Source organism: Apis laboriosa, unplaced genomic scaffold (assembly GCF_014066325.1).
Source record: "Apis laboriosa isolate Shangri-la unplaced genomic scaffold, ASM1406632v1 scaffold12_cov154, whole genome shotgun sequence".
Lineage (NCBI taxonomy): Eukaryota > Metazoa > Arthropoda > Insecta > Hymenoptera > Apidae > Apis > Apis laboriosa.
This window is the reverse complement of record NW_025221207.1, coordinates 5,001,638-5,019,939: the sequence shown is the minus strand read 5'-3', so window position 1 is coordinate 5,019,939 and position 18,302 is coordinate 5,001,638. Positions and strand designations below refer to the sequence as shown.

Sequence of the window (18,302 nt, the reverse complement as noted above, 5' to 3'; positions counted from 1 at the left end):
GATAGGCGTGCAATTTAAGATCATTGTATCTTTTCTCTGGAATTATATTCGTTTCATATCGCGCGTGTACTTGTTGTGTATGTGTATAATATAATACGTGTGTGTGTGTGTGTGTGTGTGCTGGTATACTCAACCTCTTTGAGTTAACTCTGATGACGTTTTAATTACTTCGTGTCTTAAAATCGGGTCATGCTGTGTTAACTACGCGTACCTGTTCAAAAAAGTCTCCAAACACTCTTATGAAATATATTGTATTTTGAAATAATACACGGAAAAATGAAGAAATGCAGTTTAGGATACGTTAGGATACGTTAGATTGATAAAGTGTCGTCTTGCGCTTTACACCACTGTGCAATAATTATTGCTGTCCCTCCTCTAGGCAACATCGATACTTCCATCCCGAAACATCACAGTGATTATCAATTATCAAAAACTGCTTAAAGTAGTCTTAACAAGCGAATACAAATTTATTCGCGTCGAAAAGATTTTTACGATAATTTTACGTGATCGTAAACACGTTTTTCCTGTAATTTCAACCGAAACCGGTGGAATGCCGATACCATGAATCTTATTCCAGTCGCCGATTTAACAAGGTGGGTTCGAGGCCCACCTTGCATTATTAATCGACCATCGCCGTCCTTTCCATTGCCCCCCCCCCCCTCTCTCCCTCCCTCCCTCCCTCCCTCCCTCCTTGTGTTAAAATTCGTTTCTCGATTTAATTTCGTCACTCGCGAGCCCAATTTATTTTTTAACGAGCGTATCAACGTTGTTGGAGGGGAGGGAGAAAAAAAAAACAAGGAAAAATGGGGGGGGAAACGAGGGGAGGGGAGGGGTGGACGTGTCAGAGTCCGTTGAACAACACCGGATCGTTTGAAATAACACGCTACGGAAGCGTAAATAAATTAAACTGAGCTGCCGCGAGCAAATGTTACACGAACAACCGCGATTCTATGGCAATCAAACAATTTACACGCCTGAATTTACATTGGGATATGCGGTAATCGACGTTAATAATCGAGCATTGAAAATCTCCATCATCATCGCGATTTCGGAGACGAGAAATTTAAAAAAAAATATATATATATATATCCACGACGAGATATTCTTTATATTTAATATTATGCATTTCGTTGCATACATTTGATCTCGATTTTATTTTCGTATAAGTAGATGATAGATCTCGGTTAAAAAAAAAAAATCTCCAAACACCTGACGAACCTCGCCTCTTATAATATCTCTTCTTCCAATCTCTCGACGCTCAATGAGTTAATCAGCTCGCCAAACAATTTACCCACCACGCTCATCCCTGATCTCTCTCTCTCTCTATATATATCTCTTTTTCTCTTTCACTCCTCGGCCGCAAGCCTACCGCAGAAGAGAAAGAAAAAAAGGGAGGGGAAAAAAAAGAAAATGGAGCCATTCCGTTCAAGAGACAAAAGTCCCCTCCTCGATAACGACGAAAGGATCTAACGGTTGGAAACCGATTCCCTTTGTAAAAAAAAAAAAAAAAAAAGAAAAAAAAGAAGAAGATATAAAAAATGATAACCATAACGCCGAATCCTAACTATTTGCTCGCAACGAGCCCTCGACGAGAGTATCTATGTCGCGGGATAGTGTCCACTGCGTTTCCATGAAAGGCATCGGCCGTTTTGCGGTTTACCGATGGCGAGGCGAAACGATCGTCCGCCTAGGAAATAGCCCGGTAAATAGCGCGGATCCCCCCTCGTTAACTCGATTTAATGGCGCGTCGTTAACGGTGGTGGTGGTGGTGCAGTCGTGGATGCTGGTGACCATTAAAAAAAGAAAAAACAAAAAACAAAAAAAAAAACAACGAGTACACTCGGAATTCGGGATACCCGGAATCGTCGAGGCCGCCATAGAGACAGCCAGGTTTCGAAGCTGGAAACTGCTGCTGTTATTGCAGCTGCCTTACCAGCCCATCCCGTGGTGTCGTCCGCCTCGCTCGGCCCTAACGATATCTATAAAAGATGATAACGATTGCAGGCGTATAAATATACTCGTGTACTCGTGGCCGGTTCGACGATTGTAATACTGTGACTCAGGGTATTCAGGGATTTCCGAGAGATAGATAGATAGATAGACGTTGAGAAGAGGGATGGATGAATCGACTCTCGATCCGGCATCGCGTTGTAATAATTTCTTGCCGATTGTTGGCAAATCGGGAAAATTTATGTAAAGTGGTGTAAGTTATTATGTCGTTGCAGTGTGTAATTATGTAATCGATGTTGGTTGGGATGGAGAAAAGGGGGATTTGTTGATTTGGGATGGATAATATTCTAATATGGATGATTTGTATATGACGATGGAAATTGAGGATTTGTATTTTTCTTGCTGCTTTATCGAGACTGATTTGGTGATATTGTTTTTGGTAATTGGAAATGATATTGGAGGAGATTTAAAATTAATACGAAATATTATGAATGGAGTAGACGAATATGTTTCTAAAGATTTCTACTACTACTGGATCTGGGTGAATTTCTTACGAGAACACGTAAGATGAACACGTTTCAATTTAAAGTACATAGTCGTCTCACACTTGAAAGATGAAGTTCAGTTTCGTAGGAATATAGGATTCCCTTTTCGTCTTTCCTTTTGTTCCACCCTTTCTTTGTTGTTTGCAGTTTTTTTTCTTTTTTTCTTTTTTTTTTTTTTTCAAAGTCTCGGGGAACAGAGGAAGAAGTATTTACAATTTTTATTTGAAACAGCAGTTTGAAGTAGCAGTTTAAAGTCGACTAATATTATCTTCTGCTTTGTGACATCGCTTTTACGTATTCCCTTTGCCTCATCTCTATTGTTTTAATCCTTTCCACGCGTTCGTAACCAGTGAAAAGCAGAAAGATGTTTACTATTTTATTCGGCTGAAGGAACATTAATGTTGCCTCGAAAAATAAAATGCGTTTTCTTATTATATATATATATATATATATATATATTTTAAAAAAAGTTACAAGTAAAATTTTTATAGATATTTTACATCTTTTATTAAACGATAGAAATTAAGTGTGCATATAATTTATAATTTATAAATCAGAAGAATCGAAAATAAACGATCATTAACGGTCGTAAAACGAAAGTTAAATTATGATAATTTGAATAAATTACATGCGATGTAATATCGCGCGTACGTTGTTCAGAATCTATTGCGTAAACCTAATTCTAAACGGTAAGAAAATAAATGATTTCATTCGAGACTCGTTTATCCATTGGAATTTTTTTTCAAGACGAGAGATTCGAGATATTCCTTCCATTCCGGATATTTCTTTTGCATTTACAACGCTGCAAAGAATATAATTTCTTCAACAAGATTCCACGATTCGAATAATATAATAATAACAATAATAATAAAAAAGAATTACCCCAATATTATAACGACAAACGATTTCTCCAATTCCTTTAACGAGATTAATAATTAATCGAAATCTAAAAATCTTGCAAACAAGAAAATAATTGTTCACAAACTTCTAAAATAGAATGGAATTCTATTGAGAAAATCAAACCACCTACACAGTGAACCAATTCCTTTAACGAAATTAATAATTAATCGAAATCTAAAAATCTTGCAAACAAGAAAATAATTGTTCACAAACTTCTAAAATAGAATGGAATTCTATTGAGAAAATCAAACCATCTACACAGTGAACCGGAATATCAATCAGCGATACAATCATTCCCCGTTTAATCAAGCAGGGGCACGCGTACGACGACGAGCCTCGTAGCCAAATGACTCCATATTCAAACAGTAAACCTGGTAGGCCTAGAACCACGCGTGGTTTCCGCCCGAACGATTTCATATTCGAAACATAGGCCAAACAGCGACTGGGCTGTGCAGGCCCCGCGAGAATCGTTCAAGCCTCGTCCACGATCCACACGCCTCTGTATAACGCCGATGGGTTTCCCGATGCCGGGTTCACCATCGGCTCGATTGTTGCCGGTCCAGAGCGGTGTGTGGCTGCGTCCCGTTTCGCGAGCGCGTGCTCGTCTCGTGGAACGCTGCAGGATCTCGTATCACGTGGCGTAGAAACGCATTATGAATATTCAACCGGGGTGGGTAGCTGGCATGGCTGCGTTCGAAATCCATTATTCATCGCCGCGGCGGCATCGGTTGCTGCGTTTTCCGCCAGGTCTGGGTTAGGGGAAGGGGGAGGTTAGGGGAGAAAGGGAAGAGTGGACGGAGAAGAGTGAGAAATGGTTGGCAACGGGAAGAAAAAGAGGTCGAGGAAGAGTGGAGATTAGATGAGAGGAGGGAAGATTGGAGTTGGAAGATTGGAAAGAGGAAGTTGTAAAAAGTGGGAAAGAGTGTTGAAAGAAAGAAGAGGATATGAGGTGGGGAGGAATGATACGGAGGAGGAGGATTGGAGGAGATTGGAGGAGCGGTGGGAAGGGGAAATTATAAAAAGAAAAAAAATAGGAAGAATAGGAAGGAAGATGAAGTATTGAAAAGTGAGAAATGAAAGAATGAAAAATGGAAAAAAAAAAGAACAGAAAATAGGAGAGAGAAGGGTACAAATAAAATATTGAAGAGAAGAGATTAAGGATTAAGAGAAAAGGGGAACAAAAAAAGAAATAATGAAAGGTGTATAAAACTATAATTGAAAAGAGAAAAGAGAATTGTTGAATAGGAAGCGAGCGTACGAGTTATAAATTAAAATATAAGAAAAAGATGAAAGGATATTGAAAAATGACAGAAGAAAGAAAGGGAAACAAAGAAAAAGAAAAGAAATGTTCATATTTTTAATTTCTCTTAACCATAGTTGTTCTTTTCGATCTACGTGTGCCTCTTTTGCATCGTCTCGTTTCTCTTCGGGATCCTCACCCTTCCAGTCGCTGGTTCCTCTTCTCGTTTCGCGTGGTTTTATTCGTTGGCGGAAAGAATGCGCTTCGTTCGGCCTAGTAATCGGTTCGAGGAGGCCAGCTGAAAGGGGAGGAGAGGATCGCTTACGCAACAGAACGCCCTGCTCGAATTTTTCGAATTCCTTAGCGCGCGAAATAAACCAGATTTCCATGGTCGGAATGCACGTCGAGAAATTGTTAAAATATTCGCTCCTTTTTTTCTTTTCAAGTATAAAATTAATACATATCCATTAAACTTATTATTTCCAATAATCTTTTCGATCCAATAAATTAATTCGTTAAATTTAAATATTATATTTATATTTATAATAATTTTATTTTATTTGAATTACGTTTTGTTCAAATAAACGGGACAATCGATCCAATAATATCCAACCAATGCCGAACATTCGCGATAAATCACCTGAGAAAAAATGCGGCGAATCCTCACCCTGCAAAGAACGAGTGCACCCTTCGTCACACGTGCGCGATTTTTAAAAATAATCTACATAATAAATCATCCTCGTAAACAAACAAGCTTTCATCGGGACGCCTAAATCACAGACCCGGATCAACCACCGGTAATTACAACTTAATTATACCGAAAACAACCCCGGTATCTCTCCTCGGTCTCGTTTCACTTCCTCTCGTAAACATTTATCCCGCGAGAAAAACAAGGAAGAAAAGAATAATCAAGATACGTTCCTCTAGGCCGCGAGTTAAGTAGCCAGACAGTTTTCTAGTTACACGCATCCAACGCGTGTGCACCACCGTTATCGTTTGGTCTGTTGCGGTGTTTTACATGAAATTACGTTCATTATACCCGCGGCGCGTTAAGGGGAAGTATAGCGTGAAAGGGAAATGAAAAATCGGGCGAAGAAGAAGGTGGCTCGTAAGGAACACCCGCTGCGACTTAACTTTGCATCCGTATCAATGCGCCCCCAGGATCGCAGGGTTCGATGCTTCTGATGTTGCATTCTTGTGACATGGAATTTTCCATGTGGCAAAAACATCCGCGAGGTAGGATTAAAACGTGTTTACAATTAACTCGAGTGAAAAGTTTACTTTTCGATGTAGTTTGCTGAGGGATTTTTTTTTTTTTTTTTTTATTTATTGGAATGTTTTTGCGGTTGAAAGATTTTGTTAGAATTTTACAGAGCGATCGTAAGAGCGTTGCTAAGTATTTTTGAGGCTAGTTCTTGGTTCAAATTATGGTGCTGTGGTGTTTGATAGGAATTATATCAAAGTGAAGATTTGTTTTGGATTGCTGATATTTTTGATGATGAGGATAATTATTTGATTAAATAATTTTGGAAATTGATGTTGATTGTGTTAGTATAAAAGTTTAGTATAAACTATGTTTTATGTATTTGTATTGTTCCAAAGAAATTAAAGGATTCTTTGGAAACAGGTAAAAAGCAGTAATAAAAGTAGAATTAAATCTCGGATTCTAATCTCTTAATAAGATTTTAAATAAATTTTAGAAATTATTTCATTAGATTATCAACTAAATCAATAACCAAATCATTTTTTTTTAATATTAAAGTATAGATAATTATGAAAAAGAATAAAAATGAAATTCATCTTTTTTAACGAAGCAAATATTATCTATTTATATGCCAATTATATTAATCACACCTATATTAATTATGCTTCACTTCATAGTGAATGGATTACAGGTTTTATATGTTTATGTTTAACGTAAATATTGATGTTTCGTAAGTCCAATCGATAATTCTATGAAGCACAATAATAGTATATCCTTTCATTACAGCGAGAAGGTTGCAATTATTAATGTTCTTTCAACATTCGAATCGTTCTTAATCAATTTATAAAAGATTGCAGTGAATCGGAATTGATGAAATAAGAAAAAAAAAACATGCCTGAACATTTATCATTATCATCGTTTATCCATCATTCTACAGAAAAATGAAATATCGATGCCTTCGTGTAATCAATACCTCTTATATTTATGTAATATTAGTTGATAAATCAACAACAATCTCTCTTTCAGTACTTTCTACGATATTAATTATAATTTATGATAAATTTTTTTCTTACATTCTTACATTTCTTCGAAATATTTAATATCCCATCTTCAAGTATCTATCTTTTTTTTATTCAATATTAAATATTCATTAATCATTTTCAGAGATGAGCATATAAGCTTTGGCTTTTCCTTCTTGCTCAAAATGAATATTTAAACAGATATCTTTACCTTAATATTTCCAATGCTTATTAAACTTTATACATTTCTTTTATATAATGTTCATTGCTCAAAAATTTCCTCTTCCTTTTTTCCAAATAATTCAAATTCCAACTTGCAAATTCCTCTTCGTCCATTCTTCCCATTTCCCCCCATTAATCGAATTAAACAATTCAGATCACAATTCGATTGCTAAGTAGGCGTTTCGTCTTGTTCTAGGTAAGTTGTGACCGGAGAACCGCGGTGAACGTTTGGATAATATTTCGACGGTAGAGCTCAGAATGACGTTCAGATGCATGCCAGCCTTTCAGACTCTCGGAGGCGGCGACTGCGGTGCATCCTGGGTAAGTGTGTTACTCTTATGCAACTCGGTTGCCGCAATCCCCACAGTGTCATAAATCTATTTTATTTCGTGCCTTTCTTTCGCGCCGATCCCAACAATTCGTATTTTCCCGCCAATTTTCTAATCGACTCTCGGACACGAAGTTAGTTGATGCCTCAAAATGGTTTCAGAGTCAAGAATTAAGGAAATTTATTATCAATCCTGAAGCCTTTTTTTTGTCGAAATATTCAAATAATAGAATTTAACTCAAATTTAAAAAAAAAAAAAATCAAGGAGAAAAATTTAAAGACCGAAACTTTCAATTAGAAAGAATTTCTAACAAACAAATAAAATAATATGATTCGTTGCGATTCATTGATTTTAAACGAATAATTCTCGTGTTTCAATATTCTATCTCGGAGAGAGGGTGTCGGCTATCTTCGTAACGCGAACTTAACTTTTTAATTTGAGCGATTTGAAAATTTTTTTAATTCTCCTCTCCCCGTATCTCGGCGAGGATCAATGAAAACTTTATTTTCCCCCGTGTTGCATGTTCGCTCATTTGTCTACCTATCTCGAGAGTACATCGTTCGACACGGCACGTTAAGTTTTGTCCGTTGCACGTTTCCTGATTTCATTGTCGGCCAGCATGATCCCTGTTTAATTTGAACAAGAAAGCGATCTCGATTCTCGATTAGTCGCTCGCTTGAACAGTAACTCAAATTCATTCGAGATTCGAGTATCAAAGGAGAAGAATATAAATAAGAAAATGAAGAGAACATAACGTGGATATTATCTCACGTAGAATCGTTAAATCGTGAACGTGTCCATGATATCTTACGTTGTAATCACGTAAGAAGGAAACGATGACTTGTACCTATTTTTTTTTTTTCCTTGATCATCGTTTAATGGAAAAATTGAGATGGAAACGTTAAGTTAAATGGTAAGTTTAATATTTTAATATATGCGATAATCATATTCACGGAACGTGGAATGGAAAAAAATAGACACGATTGTATTTTCTATGAAAAATACAATTTGTATTTCTTTTTTTTTTTTCTTTTAAACATATATCCTACGAATAGCTGTTAATTTTTTTCTTTTCAAATTTTATTATAAATTCTATCATCTTCGTTTATTGCATATGTCCGAATCCATGCGTATCGTTAAATCTTTAATCCAGTTTTTTTTTCTGGATAACAATAAAAGTGAACGTGAAATATTTTGTGTTGTTAATAATAATAATAATAATAATACATTTGAGTTTTTCTATGAAAATGTAGAATATCAAAAAATTCCATCGCTCGTGTTACGTTATCTTCTGTGTCTCGTGTAATAAAGATTTCTATTATCGTTAGTTAAAAGAGTTATATTCAAGAGTTAAACGAAAATCACGTTTCTTAAATCTCTGCAAACGGATAAGAAAAATTAAGAGAATTTGCGACCCGGCACGCGTTAAATAATTTCCACGAGGCTAAAACCACCGCCGCTGCTCTTCGTACGGAAACAAGTCTCGGCCGCCATTATATTTGCCGGCAAACCTGATAATTAATTCAACGAATTTAAACCACAGTAGGAAGAAACGGTAACGTGAGAGAAAGATTCAATTAAAGGTACAATGCTCCTTTCGCCGGCTATCTTTATTCATTTTTCTTTTTATTTTGCAGAGCACAAAATTACAGCACACGATGATCGTCGATCGATGAAATTTGTTGTACAAATTCGAGGAATATCGAGAGAATGCGTAAATTTTTAAATCGTGCAAATTTGTTGCTCCAAGTCCAAGATTTTGATTATTCAATTCAATTCTGTCCACGTAATACGAGTGGAAAATTTTTCAAAGAATCCGAGAAAACTGCTAGTCTAGTTGTTGCACGTTGAATGGGAATAAAGTAAATTGTAGTAACAAGCTTCTTTTCATTAAGTTTACTTTACGCAGGAGGAAGTTTTTGTTACTTACCTGCTCGAGAAGAAATTGCCAAGATTTTTTCCCTTGTAAAATAAAACTTTAAAACTTGGAAAGTTTCTATTGGATTCTTGATGGATGCTTGTTAAATCAGAAATTAATTTCTTTAAAATGTAGAGATAAATCTTTTTAAAAAATGAGAAAGAAATTGTTAAATTGGTTGTTTGAAATATTGTATTTAAATCATTGTGTTGATATAAGATTTAATTAAAAAGATTGTAATAATCACCAATCTATTTATATTGCATAAGAGATTTAGATTAGATAGCGTAGATTATTAAAATAATTACTGTTCGTTATCTGTAGTAGTATATGATTGAATTGTAAAATTTTTATATTACAATTTAATATCGAACATCAATAATTTTTGGATAGAAGATATGGATCAAACATACAATACGATGTCTACAGCTTAATACGAAATTGTTCTCGATTCAAAGTAGAAATAATCGTCTTCGATAAAAAGTTACAATAGTTTTCGTGACGACTGTGAAATTCAAGAAAACGTAATCACAACTGATTATCAATTGATAGTCGTGAAGTGTAATAGCAGTAATCGTCCCAATCCATTATTGAATTTCGTGCTTTGCTGAACACTGATTATCATTCATTCAACATTCAATCTAATTTACGTATAATTTTCAATGCAAAATTGATTGCAGCAAAAGATATTTGGTATTTGGAAGTTGGAAATTTTGTTTTTTTGGGAAAAATTAAAAAAAAAAAATATCGCAAGAAAGCAATTTCTCATTTTATCGTTTGTGGAGCATGAATTATTAACATTACGTGCTCGAGTAATAAATATATTATCAAAATTATTATTTATCTTATCTGAGAGGTTCTTTTAAGAAGTTTGAATTTCTCTTGAACGTATCTACATATAATATTCATTATCTATTTTTTTTTTTTGTAATCGATATTAATTTATGAAGTATACAATATCTCAAGTTGAAAGGGATAAAGTTCAATTCTCAACGATCGAACTTCGATTCGAAAAAAAGTTTCAAAAGAATCGTTCGATATTTTATCGTGAATTGCAAAACTGTATTATATATCTGGAAAGAGGAAACAGGAATGAAATAAGATAAAATCAACGAACGAATATTTTCTTAATTCGAAAAACTTTCGTAAAGTTCAATTCTCGTCGAACGAACGAAAATGCTCGATTTGAAAGGAAGCTCGATATTTTATACAAATCGCCGACGAATTAGAATACAAAGTGGAGGATCAGGAGCGGTCATCACGGGGCGGGATTCACGGAATTAGAGAAACGGGAAACGAGGTTGGCAGAAGCCATTTGCCGCGGATAATAAACGCGATAGAAAGCCGCCTTAATGCGGCTGCGCGGTTGTTGAAGTTTGTGCGGCACGACCTAAGGATTCAAACCTACCTTCTTATTCTCATTCCGTTGTTATTACTTTGTTTCCTTTCTCCCCTCTTTCCGAGCCGAGTAAATAACTCCTCGTCGTTTACTCACCCTACCCCCGAGTTTATAATGTAGATTATCTTATTTGCCTGTTGAGACTCGTTTCAAGTCCGAAGTCCGAGTTTCTTGGTTACTGGAAAAGCGGAGAAAAATCGTCTTCCGTCGTGAAATCTACGGATTTATGAATGAATGAAAGAAAAAAAAAAAAAAAGGTATGCCTCGCAGTGGAAAAGTAATCGTGATTGTATTATTAATTTATTTCATATTTTTTACTATAGCAATTATGTCGTTTCTTTTTGTAGGTATCATTTTGTCATCGTAATTTGCAGACGATTCAATCCTGATTAAAAAAAAAAAAATCGAAAAGAAGCTAATGTATAATTTGAGATGATTTTCTTTAAATATAATACCAAGTTTTACTTGCTACCTTTCCCGCTAAAATTTAAAAGAACATATTATTTATAGTGAGTTCTATCTTCTATTTTACATATTTACTTATTCACTAAAATTTTCACGAATTTTTAATTTTCTTCTGGACAGATAATCACTTATTCCACGTAAATGCAAAATTCTTCATCAATTAAATCTTACCTTCAAATCGTCTCGATTCTATGCCTCGTATCGGTCGCCAGAGAATCATGGAGACAAAGTCTTACAACTTGAGAAACATTATTCGTTTATTAGAAAACCAAAAGTTCGCGAATCAAAAATAAAATAATCGGTTGGATTAGTGCTCGATCGGCACTCGAGAAATTCCCATTCCACCGGCGCACTTTTCCCAAGAATTTGCCCAGCACCATTTGCCACGATCCACCCAGTCGGTTCCATCCGTTTCTAGCCATTCGATCCGGCCGACGAATCGCGCTTAGCGCTGCACCTTGCAATTACGCGGAAAGGCGGTCCACCCACTCCGCGACTCCGCTCGTTGCATCGTACGGTAACAGGCCTCCTCCAACCATCCCCCCTCCAACCTTCCTCCTCCTCCTCCTCCTCCTCCTTCCTTTCATTATTAATTATCGGGTCGCCAGTGTGTTATTAGTGCACTAGGAGAAACCGGCCGCCTCGCGGCGCGACTCAATCCGAGGAGGAGGAAGGAAGCGGGCAAACGCTTAAACCGACGATGATAAATAACGACGTGGCGGTGGTACACGCGCACGTATAATCTGCTCGACGGCCAGTTTCTGAGTGACACGCGGTTGTAATTACTATTATCAATTAGCGAATGGCAGGGGAGATTTATGAATTGAGAATAAAGGCTGCCGTCGAAGATCATTTGATATCTTCTCCGCTTCTTCCCCGTCTGTGGGTTTTGTGAATCGAGGCTTCTTTCTTTCTCCTTTTTTTTCTCTCTCTCTCTCTCCTTTGGTTTTCTCGAACGGGATACGTACCCTTCTTCTACGCTTCGAATCATTTTTGTTCCAGGAATTTTTATCGTATTTTAAAGAGCGTAGAAATAAATATTCTAACTCGTATAAATATCGAAATGCATTGCAAAACGCAGCAGTAATTTGTTAATTGGTTACACTGCGTTTAAACACTGGTTGCGTCAACTCGTAAGATCGTGTCCAATACACGACGATAATTAAAATTAGAAAAAAAAAAAAAAAAAAAAAGAAAAGAGAGAAGGAGAGACGCGGAAGCAGAAATGAAATCGCGGATAGTTTCTCTTCTAATTATTAGCCGGTTAATTAATGCCGCGTAATTAAAACGGCGTTGAAAAATGGCGCGCGAATCGGCGCGGCCCGCGTTTAATCTCGCGCCGTTCGTTTTTCCTCCCACGAACGAGCGAGCCCATTTATTTATCTACGCGGTAATCCACGACAATGCGCGGAACGGTCGATCTACGACAAGCGAAACAAAGCGTGTTCAGGGTTGTTGTGGATGGCGCGCGTGCACGCCGCAGACCGCTTCTTGGCAAACGAGATCCGCGCCGGAGACCCCGGAGGGGCGGCGAGTATTTCACCAGAATTTACGTTGCGTTTCACGCTGCTAATGCCGCCGTGGTATAATTATAATTAGCGGGCTACGCCCTTCACACCGCCCCCTTCGCCTGGATACCTGACGCGCGCGTATCCTTCACCTTGATGTCCAGCTCTCGATGGCCGCGTGGTAGTTGGGGCGGTTCTCTTCTCGGCCTTGGATTTTCTTCCAACATTAGACGAATTTTGGGAATCGAATTGGTTTCTTTTTTCTTTTTTNTTTTTTTTTTTTTTTTTTTTTTTTTTCGTTTAAAATAGAGTTTACGTTGAATTCGATGTGGTATGTGATTTTTTGGGGAAAATGAAAAGGTTTTGATATCGCGAAGAATGAATATTTTTACATTGATACATTTTTCCTGGATGTTTGCGTAGATGACGGGCATTGTATCGTACCATTTTGAAGGGAAATATTTGAAACTGAATTTGACGGACAACAATATGTGCACATTTGTGGGACAAATATTGTATTTTTTTTTTTTTTTACAATTTTTGAGTCTGAAAAAGAAATATATAGATATTAAATCAGATTACATATTGTAGAATTGCAAATTTGCAATCATGCATACAGTACTCGAGTGAAACATGTTTTTCCCTAGAAATTTTTTATAAAAAATTATTCACCTCGCATTGTTTCAAGTTCAGTAACATTATTGCTCGTTATAATTCCGATTCACCGGTAGTTTAAATTCATCCCTTAAAATTATCGTCGATCCTTCGTATCAAATGCGAAATAGAGCGAAGCAACGTTATCTCAAAATTGAATAAAAAAAAAGAAAAATCCCAAAATTTTCCTCTACCTTCATCTTCCACCTCTCCCATTTACTCAACAACCTCCAATGAAATAGAAATCCATCCAATGTTGTTATTTCGAACAAAGGCACAACTCTATAGAATCTTCTTCGATCTTCAACCCTCCCCCTCGAGCCCAACCCTTCGTTAGAAACTCCCCATGGAAGTCATGCCTAATCGAGATTTTCTTTGCAAACTACTCCTCGAGTCGAAGATCCTATCCAGCGAAACCGTAGCCTATCGAAATATTCCAATCTCCCCTTAGATACCAAACCAAGAATCGAATCCCGTATCACGCCCAGAAAGCGTTCGTCTGTCGTCCAAAAGGGGGGAGGGGGTCCTGTACTCGAATAGATCTCGATCGAAAAGAGAAAAAAAAAAAAAAAAAAAGAATGAGAGAAGGAAAAGGGGAGGAAGATGCGAAACAAGGATCGCCTTGTCCGCCACTTAGCGCGGCGCGATCACGGAGTTTCCATGGGCGAGCGTTTTGCACGGCATGACACCGGCCAATCGCGCGAAATTGCGATGGAGAGGCCGACGGAAACGGAGGGAATGGATGGAAAAAGGAGAGGGAGAGGAAGGCGAAAGATGTGGTGTGGCAAAAGGGGGTGGGAGGGGAGGCGAGGAAGAAGTTGGCGGGCAAAGGGAAGAAAAGGGAGGAAGGGGGGAGAAAAAAAAAAAAGAGAAGAGAAAGAGAATGGTGCGCGTGCCTCGGGGCTAAGTCTTGGGCCTCGCGTGCCCAGGCATGGCCTCGTCTCACTCTCGAGCGTTCGCGGTCAGAGGTCATCATCGAGCACGAGCCACCTTCGGGTTCTCAACCTCCCCTCGATGTTGCCAACGCCGGTATAAAACTGCCTCATTAAAGGCGCTCGCGAATTCCAAGCGTGCCTCGAATTCGGGACGAACCTGGCCCTCGATTTTATGCGAGATTTTATCATCCTTTCCTTCCCTCCTCCTCGTTTCTCTTTTGAAAAATTTTGTTTTTGTAGTTTCTTTTTTTTTTTCTTTTCGATTGATTTTAGGACTGAGCTTTTGGATTCGAAGAATGATGCTTTGATTAATTCGGATGATTGTGGCTCACTTTTGATATTCGAATGTAAAGAAACGTTGATGATATTTTTTTGACTATTATTATTATATGTGAATCAAAAGTGATTGATTTCATCATTCTTGAGAATAAAGATTAATAGTTCGAATTCACTTTTATTTCAGTTCTATAGTTCTATATATTTTATTTTAACAAAAAAAATTTAGTTTATAATAAAAAAAATTACTGTATATATCTTACCGATTATAGAGATATATTTGGCTATAAATCAATTAGGATAACAGGTCGAACCTGTTAAAATACCATTATATAAACAAATTATACTCCATATTCTTCGTTCATATCATTCGATCCACTCCATATCGCTATAAGAAACGCAGCTCGTAATCGAAGCATTAAACCCCCATACGCGGGAAAACCGTTTTAAATTCGCCCTAATCAAATGTAAAACATCCAACTCGATGCGATCATGCCATGTGTTCTATTCCATGTGTTTGCATACAACGTCCAACCTCCCTCCACGAACCGTTTCAATAAACTATCACGTAAGAGCAATAATTACGAATCGACGCGCACGAACCGACCGATCGTGCATTAAGATGATCGGTAAGAGGCGACGCATGACGGTCATTAACAAAAATCTCGTCCACGGGGGATCACCGAGTCATTCATTTCCTTTAATAACTATAAATTACGGGTTATCTGTGGGGCCGGGTTTCGTGACCGGCAAGTCCTATGAATTTTCATCGTGAGCGTGGCACGGCGCCCCCGTGTAACCTTGTCTATCTAATGCGCGCGATTAAATCGGCGTTCGCCGATGGACACACGGGAAAAAAGGTACGTAGAGAATCTAGAAGAAAGAGAGAATCGAAGAGAGAAAGAGAACGAGGAAGATAAAGAATAAAAGAAAGTGGATGGATACGAGCAAAGCGGATTTTTCTAAGATAGTGTGTCGGCTTGTAATCAGGCTAAGTGGCCTGTTTCACGTTTTAATGCCGTAAACACCGTCCAACCTCGGCCAACGTATCGATTTGAGTAACGATCGCGCGTTTTAAGCTAGCAGAAAGCGGAATGTGTGTATAGGATAGGCGGCTAGTTTTTCCATAGAGTTTAACGGGAACGGTCTTAAATCATACACTTTGGACCGATCATTATTGGAATCAGTTACGTTTTAATAGGGGGGATATTTATTACCGTCAGCTCTAGGTGGATATCCTCCTCTTTATATTCATCTCTATTTTTCTTCTTTTTTTTTTTTTTTAGACCAATTAGTCGGCTAAACATATGACGGCATCCGAAACCGGTTCCCACGTGGCGTATGAATTTTAAAGGATAATTATTTTCCGCCTCCAGTGAGAGATAATGTTATGAGAGAAGAAGGGATATTTGGAAGCGTAGGAAGGAAACCTTTGCTTAATAATGATCGTGGAAAGAACGATTGAGAAAGTATAGAAAGATTTAGATGGTTTGGGAAAAGTAAATTGGTGTTTAATTTATAAGATAATTGAGAAATCGTAGTTAGTTTGATTTATGGGAGTTTAAAGAATTGAATTAAAGAGTCTAGTAACTTTTGTATTGGTATTTCTGGGAAAGTGTCTATCATGATTTGTAACTATGCTCTTCAGATAATTCAGGAAACGTGGGTAATAGTAGAGATCTATAATCGTGAAGAAAGTGCAAAAATAGACCTGTTATCTTGTAAGAGGTTATACCCTATATTCTGATCCGAATATTCGAATAATGGTAGAATTTTATTATTCAAATATTCAAATGTTTGTAATTGCAACTCGCATTTCAAAATTCAGATTTTGATATTTATTCCATATTCAAAATATGGTATAATTAATATATTATAAATATATGAACATATATTTATATTAGAATTTAATAAAATGATTTTTTTTTATTTAATTTTAGTCTCTAATGATTCAAATATTTTAAATCATTGCTCTAAATCGTCAAAGATTAATTGCACAATTCATAATGCGAGATATAAAATTTTATAAAATAATAGATCTAGGTATTTTGTATCTTGATTATGTCTATCCTGTAAGTCCTAGTTTCAGAAGCTCTTCGGATACAATCGCAGAAGCCGGTAAATGGAGTCGGTAAGCAAGATATCTACTGGTAGTTGAGAGGATAACGACAGATTGTATATTCTTCATTTTCTCAGTAGATGGTTGTAGTATATATTTCTGAATCCAAATGCGCGAGATATGAAATGCGAGAGCTGTCTGAAGATATTAATTTTAAATATATCTATACATATTAAATACATATAAAATGTGTATTTCAACATCACAATTGCTCGTTAACATTCTTTTTCATTTTGAATAATTAGTGCTGTGATTTTATTTTTATTCATCGCATAATAATATGCGTGGAACGAAGCGTAATTCTATGATAAAACGTATCATTTGGCAAAAGTTTTATTTTTATTTAAAATAATTAATCAAATATAATAAGATGTAAAATTCGATTCAAATCGATCCACGTACCCATCATTTTTCTCTCTTTACCACTTTCATCAATTATTTCCATAAACTGTTATATATCCATTATAAATAATTCTTTAAATTAAAATTACTTATATACACGTTACATTCTTTTTCCATGCAAAGATTAAACATAGAATTAACAAAACTCTAAACATTACAAGCACAAAGGGGAGGTACAAGCCAGGTGCCGAGATTGTCGATCGAATCGTTATCGAGTAACATCCACGAGGAATATGCAAGCTCATCGTAGAAAACGGCCAATTGTCGGCGGCAATATACGTGTGACGGATAGCTTTTGAGATTTACAAGAAGATATCGAGCTGTTCCTTTTCCCTCGCAGAAGGAAGAAACATCTAAAGACATTTTCTTACCGTTAACCCGATAGGATCTCCTTATTGATAGAGTCCGCGAGGAATTTTTAATTAGCCCGGAGCACGTCGATTAAATCTTGTCGAGTAATTACGAGCCGGCCCCTTCGAGTTATCTCGTAACTGTGCCCGCTATCGTGCAATTTCTTGCTTTCGTTTCGCGATACCACGTTCCAATTTTTATTTCGATTCGACGACACTCGTGAATTTCTTTTATTGTACGATTAATAATTATATCGAACGATTGAACTTGAGGGAAACTTTTTCGAGGATTGCATACGAAATTTTGTGAATTCGAGTGAGTATATTTCTTAATTTTTGGTTCTTAAGTAGTATTTAAATACCTAATCTTTTGATTTTAGTTTATTTTTTCAAATTTAGAATTATTTATTTTTCTTGGTTCTGTATTCTTAAATTTTTCGATATTTTAAATTCTGTAAAATTTAAGGGGTATTTTGATAATATCTCACAATTCCATTTTACAATAATTATTTCATCGAATATTTTTTGATAGATTTGATTAGTTTATTGGAGTGCAAGAATTTTCAGAATAAAATATTAAAAGGAAGGCAATATATGAGAAATATTCGTATTATACAAGAAAGAGAGATACGATTCAAATCAAAGTTAACTTTTAATTAATCGCAAATGCATCGATTACTTTCACTCAGAGTTTCCCTTGATAATTATTATTTTATATAAGTGCAATCACCAGCCCAGATTGGAATCACATTGTATTACCAATGTGAAAGTGTTCACGACTCGGCGATAACAGATATAATTTTGCTGAGAACGCTCTATGGTTCTTTACCAGTTTTGTCGTTTCATTCCTTCTTAGTTCAGTCTTTT

At 36.5% G+C, this 18,302-nt stretch overlaps 1 protein-coding gene across 7 annotated transcripts in view; it reads left to right on the top strand.

Moving 5' to 3' along the window:
• Nucleotides 1-18,302, top strand: part of LOC122720392 (transcription factor AP-2-epsilon) — a 236,919-nt gene that overhangs the window by 105,519 nt on the left and 113,098 nt on the right. Inside the window, exon 7 of one of the 7 annotated variants that reach the window (XR_006347761.1) lies at nucleotides 7,277-7,401. The exons of the other annotated variants lie outside the window; for them this stretch is intronic. The gene's annotated coding sequence lies outside the window, so the exon portion shown is untranslated. The remainder of the gene's footprint in view (nucleotides 1-7,276; nucleotides 7,402-18,302) is intronic. 7 annotated transcript variants of the gene reach the window in all.